Consider the following 10,155-nt stretch of genomic DNA (forward strand, 5'->3'; position numbering starts at 1 on the left):
GATTTGTTACATTTGCCAGCCGACTACCAAGAAAGCTAAGGCGCGTCCCGTATGACGTCATTTGCTTAAAGCGTCCCACGCTCCTAAGCGCACCGGCACAGCTATTACTCTTTCCACCATGTTGGTGCATAATTATTTTAATAAAATGCAATCTTTTATTATTCCCACTTCTTTGTTTTCAATTATCTTTCTTTATCTCTACCTCAGGAAAAACGAGAAGTATTATAAAGCATATTAACAATAACAAATCAATCTATCTTGTTGTAGGATATGGACACACACGATGTGACATAGAAAGAATACATCATAGATGTAGAATGCGAGTTCCCGTAACAATATATGGCGTATTAGGAGGCACGCTTTACTCCTATTTAGAGTTGCACAGTATAAACTTAAATTTAGATAGACTAGTAGTGTGTCTACCTTAAAAAATAGTCTACGAGTTGAGTTAACACTATTGTGTATATAAACCAATAGGTATCTTGAATCCAAAAAACAAATTAATAATTTTCTCCTTATCTTTTTTTAATGTATGTACTATTTAAACATGAATTTATGTAACATTGTTTCACTTTTTGCGTGCATACGTCGAGTAAAGCAAATTTTGAGCATACAATTTGTGTAAAGATAACCTGTTATTTTTTCCATTAATCCATATAGCATAGCAGAAACGATGTTGGATAAAAAATATATTTGTCGGTCACAGAAAAATAAAATCAAGAGATTGCAATATAATGTAATAGAAGAGACCACAATGAAAGGAAATAAAAAAAATCTTTGGAAATTGCTTCGCATATACCGAGCAATCCAATAAGTTATATTTCAGTAGACAAAAAATTAGTATTTTTGAGAGATACAAAATTGTACGACCGTGACAGGATTCGAACCTGCAATCTTCGGATCCGAAGTCCGACGCCTTATCCGTTAGGCCACACGGTCATGTGAGGTTCTTTTGTGCCCCAAAGGCCTGGATTTAAATCTTTATTTCACATATAATATAATCTTAAAAGATATCTTTTATTTAGTATAGTGCATTACTACAAATATGACTAAAATTTAATTGAAAAACAATTTTCATACCGCACTTTATAAACGTCAAAAAGAAATCATCAAAGTTTGATTAGAAAACATTAACAAATCTGTCTGAAAGATCTTCTAGATTTATAAATATGAAATATGTTGCTACTTTATATCATTGCCTACAAAATTCATAAGATTTTTAATTCTAAATTATTAAATGTCAATTGTATTTTTACTCAGTCATATAATGAAAATAAAAATAAAAATATTTTATAAACAGAGACTTGTAACCTTTAATGGATATAATGTGGAGGTATTTTAGTTCAAGTCTAATGTATATCGCCCCTGAACAATCGGTAGGGGTGAGATGGTTAGTGAAATACAACGGCATATTAATAAACCAGCAAAAATAGACTAAGGACAGACGTTGATAATTATTAAGGTTATAGTCACAGACTCGCCTTCGGCTCGCTGGGGGCTACGCCCCCAGGCCACCTTTTTGGTATTAGCCAAATTCTGGGATAAGAGTGATTTGGTGATAGGTAAAATAGGGGGGTTAACGTTAACCGGGGGATAAGACATCAGGGAGTTATCTAGTCTTACCAGGAACTTCCCAAGGGGGGTTAAGAGATTTGGTGATGAGTAAAATTCGGACATGAGGTCATGCCAGGAAATTCCCAGGGGGTGGGTTAATTTTACCGGGGGGGGGGGGGGTAACACATCAGGGGGTTTATTTTACTCAGGAGGTTATCTGGTCATACCAGGAAATCCCCGGGGGGGGGGAGGTTAACGGGGGTTAATGACACACTTGGACCTATTTTAGAGAGTGTTGTGTCTGTGAACACAATAAAATTTTTACTCTGTCCCTATCTAATATTGACGCTTAGCTAACGCTCAGCCTATTTCTATAATGGGGTTGTATTCACTCGTGAACCTAGAAAAGCAAGTGCAATCTAAATCTGGAATGAATAACACAAATATTAGTTACATATAAATTTAAAAACTCCAAAAATTGCCAATTCACGACACATATTTTGCTATTTATAGCATCTTTCGGGATTATTAAAAGACATAAAACAAAAGGTTACATAACCTTTTTTGAAGATCCCATTAATTGTTAGTCATACAAGTTCTTACATTTAAGCTAGAACCAACTGTTTGGCTGCTATCGACTCTAGAAACAAAGTTCTTAAATAAAAATTACGAAATATTTACAATTATTAGCCGAACCAATGGAGATAGAGCAAAAGGTCACTGAACCTTTTTTGTTGATCGTAACCTTTAGTATTAAAATAAAATTGTTAATCTGGCCTACAACTAAGGTTTTACCTGCAGTAGAGCCCAGAAAACAAAATCTCACGTAAAACTTAAAGAATCAATACTTTAAAACGCTTTATTCGGCCAAACCGTCGAGGATAGGGCAAAATGTTACTAAACCTGTTTTGTAGATCGCGTGATTTGCTAAATCCCATTGAAAATTTGTTTTGAGCTACGACCAATATTTTAGCCGCTATCGAGCCCGAAGGGTAAATTTTTAGGCGAAAATTTCAAAATATTTTCACTTAATCGCGTTTCGCGTTTTGCGGCCAAACCAATTGAGATAGAGTAAAAAGTCACTGGACCTTTTTTGTAGAACACTTCATTCCCCATTGAAGTGTTTTCGTCAGATTGAAGCTAGCTCTAACGGTTCGCCCGCTATCGGGCTTCAAATAAAAGTCTGCATGGGTAAAAAAGGGGTCAGTTCGCGAGGGGTTCAAAAGTAAAAAAAATCCGGTTTTCAGACTTTTCCCAGTGGTTTGAAGATTCCAGCTACGTGTGTGCAAAATTTGATGTTTACAGCACTTCTACAAGTGGGTTAGAATTTGTATCGCCTATCAGTCAGTCAGTTACATATGCGGCTTATATGGGACGCCCCCAGGCCTCCTTTTAAGTGTTGGCCAAAATCGGGGATAAGCGGTATTCGGTGAGAGGTTAAATCAGAGAATTATATTAGAGGTCTGGGTGTTTACGTTAGACCTATTTTATTGAATTTTCATGTTTTAATCAAATTTTTGACTTTAAGGGCATTTTGTGGCTAAACCGTTAGAGATACAAGGAAATACTGACTGGACCTTTCTTGTCGGAAATTTAATTTTGTTTTCGATTCCGTTTTCAGATTTGAGGTAAAACGTCTGGTTTAGGTGGTACAGCGCTTGGGATAAAAGTCTGCACTGGTCAGCTATTGTGAATTTTTAGTGTAAATATATTAAAAACCGACCCTAAGTCAGTATTTTTAAGTTGTTCAGGTGGTTACTATTTGCTCAGAAGTTTATCTAGTCATACCAGGAAATTCCCTGGAGGGGGGTTAATGTTATCGAGGGTTAAAAGATTACGTGGTACCACAGGGCGTTATGAGGAAAGCTGTGTTATTACCTGTACTCAATCTGTCAGTAATATCTAACAGATTAAGAAATTGATTAGGGGGTTTAATTTACTCAGGAGTTTATTTGGTCATACCAGGAAATTCCTAGGGGGGGGTTAATGTTACCGTGGTTTAAGACATCAGGGGGTTTAATTTACTCAGACGGTTTTCTGGTCATACAAGGAAATTCCAGGGGGGTTTAATGTTACCTTCGCTAACGCTCAGCCAATTAGACGTATACTAGTCAGTCGTTTACGAAAGTAGGGTGGTTAATTTTAACCAAAGTTTTGATTTAAAGAGCATTTTGCGGCTTAACCGTTAGAGATACGACAAAAAGTGACTAAACCTTTCTTGTAGAAAATTTAAAATTGAAGGAGGATTCTGCTATCTGATTTCATCTACGACCTCTGGTTTTGCAGTACAGAACTTGGGAGAAAAGACTGCACTGGCCAACTATGGTGAATTGCTTAGTGTAAACAAAATAAAAACTACCTTTATCAGATTATTAGGTTGATCAGGGGGTCTAATTTAATCAGGAATTCATCTACCAGGAAATTCGTGGGAGGGGGGTTATGTTATCGGGGGTCATAAGAAGTGTGGGAAATGTGTGTCTGTGCTACAAAAATATCTGTACAGTAATTTTGATCAAAAAAAAAAAAAAAAAAAAAAAAAAAAAAAAAAAACGTTGATCAGAGGTTACAATAATTACTTAGGAAATTGTTGTTCCACACCAGAGTGTTGATAAGGAATCACTATTTCATTAAATTAATTAAAAAGCACTATGTCCCTATCTACTATTGACGCTTAGCTAACTCTTAGCCAATTTCAAATCTGGGGTTGGATTCACTCGTTAACCTAGCAAAGCAAGTGCAATCGGAATTTGGAATGAATTATGCAAATATTAGTCGCATATAAATTAAAATCTCCAAAAATTGCCAATTCACGACAAATATTTTACTATTTAAGGCGGTTTTCGGGCTTGCGAAAGGATATACGACAAAAAGCTACTAGACTTTTTTTGTACATCTTGTTATTTTATATTAGTGGAAACTTTCATATTTAATCTAAGACTGAAGGTTCGACCGCTATCCACTCCAGAAACAAAATTATCCCGTCAAAATTACATAATACTAGCATTTATTAGCCAAAAAAATAAAGAAGAGGAAAAAGCTACAAAACCTTTTTTGTAGATCGTTTTAATTACTAATCAAAATAATTTTTAGATTTAAGCTAGAACCAACGGTTTGGTCACACTATCGAGCCCGGAAGGTAAGTTTTTAAGTACAATTTTCAACATGATCACGTTTTACGGCTAAATCAATGAAGATAGAGTAAAAAATCACTAAACCTTTTTTTGTAGATTGCCTTATTTTGTATTGAAATCACATTTTTAATTTTGTGCTAAACTTAAACTGCTGGCTGCAATGTAGCCCAGAATCACAATTTTAACGGAAAACTTAAAAAATTAATGCGTTTAAACGCGTTTTCCGGCCAAACCATTGAGGATAGGGCAAAATGTTACTAGACCTTTTTTATAGATTGCACTCTTTCCTAAATCCCATTGCATTTCTGTAGATCGCGCAATTTGCTAATTTGATAGTTCAATCAGATTTGAGCTACGACCAACTTGTTCGGCCACTATCGGGCTCGAAACATTATTTTTAGCGAAAAAATCTCTGGAATGTCAAATATTCGAGCATTTTGTCGCTTAACCATGGAAGATAGAGCTAAAGAGCTAGCTCCATCAGTTCGCCCGCTATCGGGCTTACAAAAAAGGCCTGCAAGGGTAAAAAATGCGCGTTTTTTCCGAATTTTTTTTGAGGTGTTTAAAATTAAAAATTCCCGGTTTTCAGACTTTTCCTGTTGGTTACACGGCAAGAGGTACATGTGTGCCAAATTTCAAGTTTCCAGCACTTCTAGAAGTAGGTTAGAATTTGTATACATATATCAGTCAGTCAGTTTCACATGCGGCTGTATAGTATATTAGATTTCAGACTCCAAATAAGATACACATTCATACTGATAGACTAGATGACGTTTATTATTTGGATTATCGTTTTTACACCCATATGCCTGTTATCAGTGAAGTAAGAGTAGACTGTGGCTGTGTTATTATCGTGCTTCATGCTTCAGCCAACCCGTAGCGACGCCCACTCATTCAGCCTACAACCGCTTGCCTTCTCCCTCATTCTCCGAACATGTCTGGATAGCACGTAGGATTTGTAGAATAAGTATAATTTAAGTAGAAACTTTTACAAACAGAAGAAGATATATTATTGCAAGTAACGTTATTGGAGTTATAGCATTAATATTCAGGTTTTGCCCTTCCAAAAATAGTATATGTTAACATAGATCCATAGATCACAGTCTATATAATTTGAGTGTATGAGACGAAAGCAAGATAAAAAAATAATTCTCTGAACATAATTATTGTTCGCGCTTATGTACAGGGTGTCCAAAAAGTCCCGGGTCGGTTAAATATTTTTCAAAATATTTAAAATAGAGCTACAAAACCTTACACAAAGTTACTGGACATAAAAATCTATTTTATCACATATTCAGTGATCCGCTACTTCCACAGGGGGGCGGCCCGCTAGGAGTCAGAAGAAAATCTTAAATGTAAGCATAGGTTGACATGCATATCAAATTAAAGGTCTATATTAGTAGAGTACAGAGCCGCAAACCCGACCTCAAACGGACAACCGAGTCAAAAATGACAGCTGTTCAAAGATGGCTAAGAGTTTGCAACTTAGGTTAATGTAACAAAATACACTGATGAGCTTTTTGATTTTAACTTTACTAACCCAAAACTGTTTACAATTTAATGAGTTATTCAAATGACCCTCAAACACCTCAAGAAACACCTCATGTCCATTTCTTAATGTTAGGAAAGTTAAAGTCAAAAATCTCATCAATGTATTTTGTTACATTAACCTAAGTTGCAAACTCTAGCCATCTTTGAACGGCTGTCATTTTTGACTCGGTTATCCGTTTGAGGTCGGGTTTGTGGCTCTATACTCTACTAATAAAGACCTTTTATTTGATATGCATATCAACCTATGCTTACATTTAAGATTTTCTTCTGACTCCTAGCGGGCCGCCCCCCTGAGGAAGTAGCGGATGACTGAATATGTGATAAAATAGATTTTTATGTCCAGTAACTTTGTGTAAGGTTTTGTAGCTCTATTTTAAATATTTTGAAAAATATTCAACCGACCCGGGACTTTTTGGACACCCTGTATACTTAATATATAAAAAACAAAAACAATAATTAGTTTTCAAAGTTCAACATAGCATTTATAATCGAATGATGCCTACAAGGAGCTAAGTGATACTTAAATTAGACCAGTCTCCAATAACTTCAATAAATCTTAACTTGGGATGACAAATCGTTCCAGAATCACCGCATGGCACGTCCCTTACCGACGAGAGAAAGTACCAATTCGAGAATGTGTCAGAGCCAGTGACAATAATACCTCGTCTACACAGACAAGGACGAAGCCTCTATCAGAGGTATCACAAATAGCATTGATCGGTGACAATAAAATAGCATATTTGAGAGGTGCAAAAAAGTACGACCGTGACAGGATTCGAACCTGCAATCTTCGGATCCGAAGTCCGACGCCTTTATCCGTTAGGCCACACGGTCTTATAAGGTTCTAGAGCGCTTCAAAGCCGTGGGTTTAAAACCTTATTTCATATACAATCTTGTAAGATATTTTTTATATAGTATCGTGCATTAGTACAAATATGATCTAAATTTCATTGAATAAAATGCTCATACCGCACTTTATAATGTTCTCGTCAAAAAGAAATCAACAAAGTTTGATTAGAAAACATCTAATCTCTGTGAAAGATCTTCTAGATTTATAAATATGAAATATGTAGCCTACTTTATATCATTGGCTACAAAATTTTTACAATTTTTAATTCCGGAACCTTTAATGGATATACTGTGGGAATACTTTAATCGTATAGGTACTAAAGTATATCGCCCCTGGCCAATCGATAGTTGCGGGATGCTTAAAGAAATACCAGCAAACATAGACTGAGGGTAGAAATTGATAATTAAAATCTATTCGAAGTATAATAAAAAGTTATATTGATAGACGGATGACCTCATTGTTTATAAAAACAAGCAATATCTTTTCAGCCATTGCGTTTTTAAATGCTATTAATTTGTCGATATGTTACTATAAAATATATTTTGGATGCTGTCATTTTCCAGGTTGGAGGCGCCCAGGGCAAGCGTAACCTGGGCATTGTGCTTCATACAAAACAAATTTTAAAAGTTAAGTTCCATAGTATCTAATCTAAGAACTTGTCTATTATATAGAATATCGCTTCAAATCAATATGTTCATCATGAGTGAAGAAAGGGTAGACTGTGACCGTGTTATCATGTTCCCTGCTTCAGTGTAAACCGCGGCGGCGCCCCCTCATTCAGCCTACACCCGTGGCGGTGTGGAAGCTTATCCCGTTTGCCTCCCACTCCATCTTCGATCGGTTTTGGATAGCACTTGGGATTTTTAGAATAACTATACTTCAAGTAGAAACTTTTACACACAGATGAAGAATATATAATAGTAAATAGTGTAATTGTGCCTAGTTGTAGTTATAGTATTTATTTAGAGTGAGAATTTACATATAAAAATATTTAAAACTACATATAGAATCGGAAAGGTTTAACACCATAAACCATAAGACCATATAAGATTTTATTATATATAACCATAAACAATTGTTTAAGGCTATGTTATAGAGTGGAGTAAATTAAGTCCCGTTTGTGCGTTATAATACCACTGAGTTTTAAGTATGAATAAAATAGGCCTTCATATTCCAGAAGTAAAACTGGCTGATAGACCAAGATGGCGGCTCTTGTAAACCGTTTCAACCAGTCCTGATCGTCAGCAAGTGTTTCAATGTGTTTATGTGGTGTTTGCGGTCTTTACCACATAAAATCTGAAAATCTGCCTATACACTACTTTTTAATATTTATTTAAGCTCATTAGTACAACGATTTAAAAAGTACAGTTAAGAAAATAAGTATTATATTGATAACTAGGTAAAATAGTAAGCAATCCGAACAAAGTCGATTAATAATCTAAGAAAAACAATGTTGGATAACAAATTGAGGTACTAAAAGAAGAAACAGAAAATTTAAAAATAACAAGTAGGCATTCTATCTACTTAAAAAAACGGAATATCAACTAGCCTACATGTATATTAATTTATTTTATTCATTGTTTTTATTCATCCAACGACTGACCTACTTTACAGATATATTTCAATAATTTTTTTCTAAATACTCGAAATTTAAAAGATAATGGAAATAAAATGTATAACATGTTAAATTACAATAATTTTAAAAATCACATCAGCTGTGATTCACAGCATTATTTATTATAAATTTAATAAAACGTTGTTTTCGTAGGCTAGTACGAATAGGTGTAATGATACGTCATTGTCTATTCAAACAAGCATTATATTTTCAGATCGTGTGTTTTATTTTGGGCAGTCGTGTAACGATAAAATATACTCGGATGGTATCTTTCATCCCTGCCTGTGTTTCATTGATGTATCATGTTTGCGAGATTACAATATAATTGAAGAACAAATCTATCCGATTAAAGTACATTCGCTTACACACAGTAGAGTTCTTTTAATGAAATGCGGTAACAAGGCCTAACTTAAATAAAAGCAACTAATTATGCTAAAATGTTGAGCCATTGTAAAATACGACCAATAATATAGTGCATTCTCTTTTTCTTTCTATTATCTTTATTTGTTTATAACTCAGGGAAAACGATGTTCAAGTTAAGTAACAATAAAGCATAGCAACAACAACAAATCAAACAATTATAATAATCAATCTTGTTGTAAGTTATGGACACATGATGATGTGACTATAAAGAATATATGCCAGACCAAGATGGCGGATCCGAGTTCCTGTCTCAAAAGCAAGTGAATTAAGATGTTTGCTTTATTTATACTTAGTCCTCCTCACTATAAATGTAAATACTTATTTAAATAAATAAGAATGTATGCAACGTTGCTTTCAATTCTTGCATCCTACGTTCAGTATTTTGAATATACAATATTTGCTATTTCTAATTGTATTAAATCGATAACTCGTGAATTAGCCATTAATTCATATGGCATTGCATCCTACCATTAGGGGTTGAATCACGCAAGAGCTCACCTTGTCTAACTTATTTATGCGATGTCATCAGTTTAAACGAGTCATCAGAATTTACTATAAGCACGCTACTCCAACATGAAGCTCCATACTAACCTGTTAACATGTCAAATTGAAACTTAATCCATTACATTTTTAGAATATTTACAAAAGTAAAGAAACTTCACATTTTCAGAACATCCAATGTTCGTAGAGTGGCAAGCTTCTACTGGACAAACGCGTAAAATGTCCGTGCTTAGCAAGCACTGTTTTATTTTCGAATTAGCAAATTCACTTTGGTACAAGATGTGGTAAATATTAACACTACATGCATAAAAAGAAAAGGTTTTGTTTTAATATGGTAAATACAAAGTTGTAAACCTCAATGACCTTTTTTACGTCTGTACACGCAATTGTGATTCTTCGCAGAATACCACAAGAGAAGGTTGATTTAGGACCAGTTTTCAAATTGAAATGGTTTGAAGTGTAAAAAATTCTTTTGTGAAGTCTAGTATTTTAATCTCTTTTTAAGGTAGTGTCATCAATTTTTGGTTGGA

General features: G+C 34.6%; 2 non-coding genes across 2 annotated transcripts; both read right to left on the bottom strand.

Moving 5' to 3' along the window:
• Positions 1-866: 866 nt before the first annotated feature.
• Positions 867-939, bottom strand: Trnar-ucg. The gene has a single exon. It is a non-coding gene; the product is annotated as a tRNA-Arg (tRNA).
• A 6,057-nt stretch (positions 940-6,996) lies between these two features.
• Trnar-ucg lies at positions 6,997-7,070 on the bottom strand. Its single transcript has one exon. It is a non-coding gene; the product is annotated as a tRNA-Arg (tRNA).
• Positions 7,071-10,155: the final 3,085 nt, after the last annotated feature.

Source organism: Homalodisca vitripennis, chromosome 4 (genome assembly GCF_021130785.1).
Source record: "Homalodisca vitripennis isolate AUS2020 chromosome 4, UT_GWSS_2.1, whole genome shotgun sequence".
NCBI lineage: Eukaryota > Metazoa > Arthropoda > Insecta > Hemiptera > Cicadellidae > Homalodisca > Homalodisca vitripennis.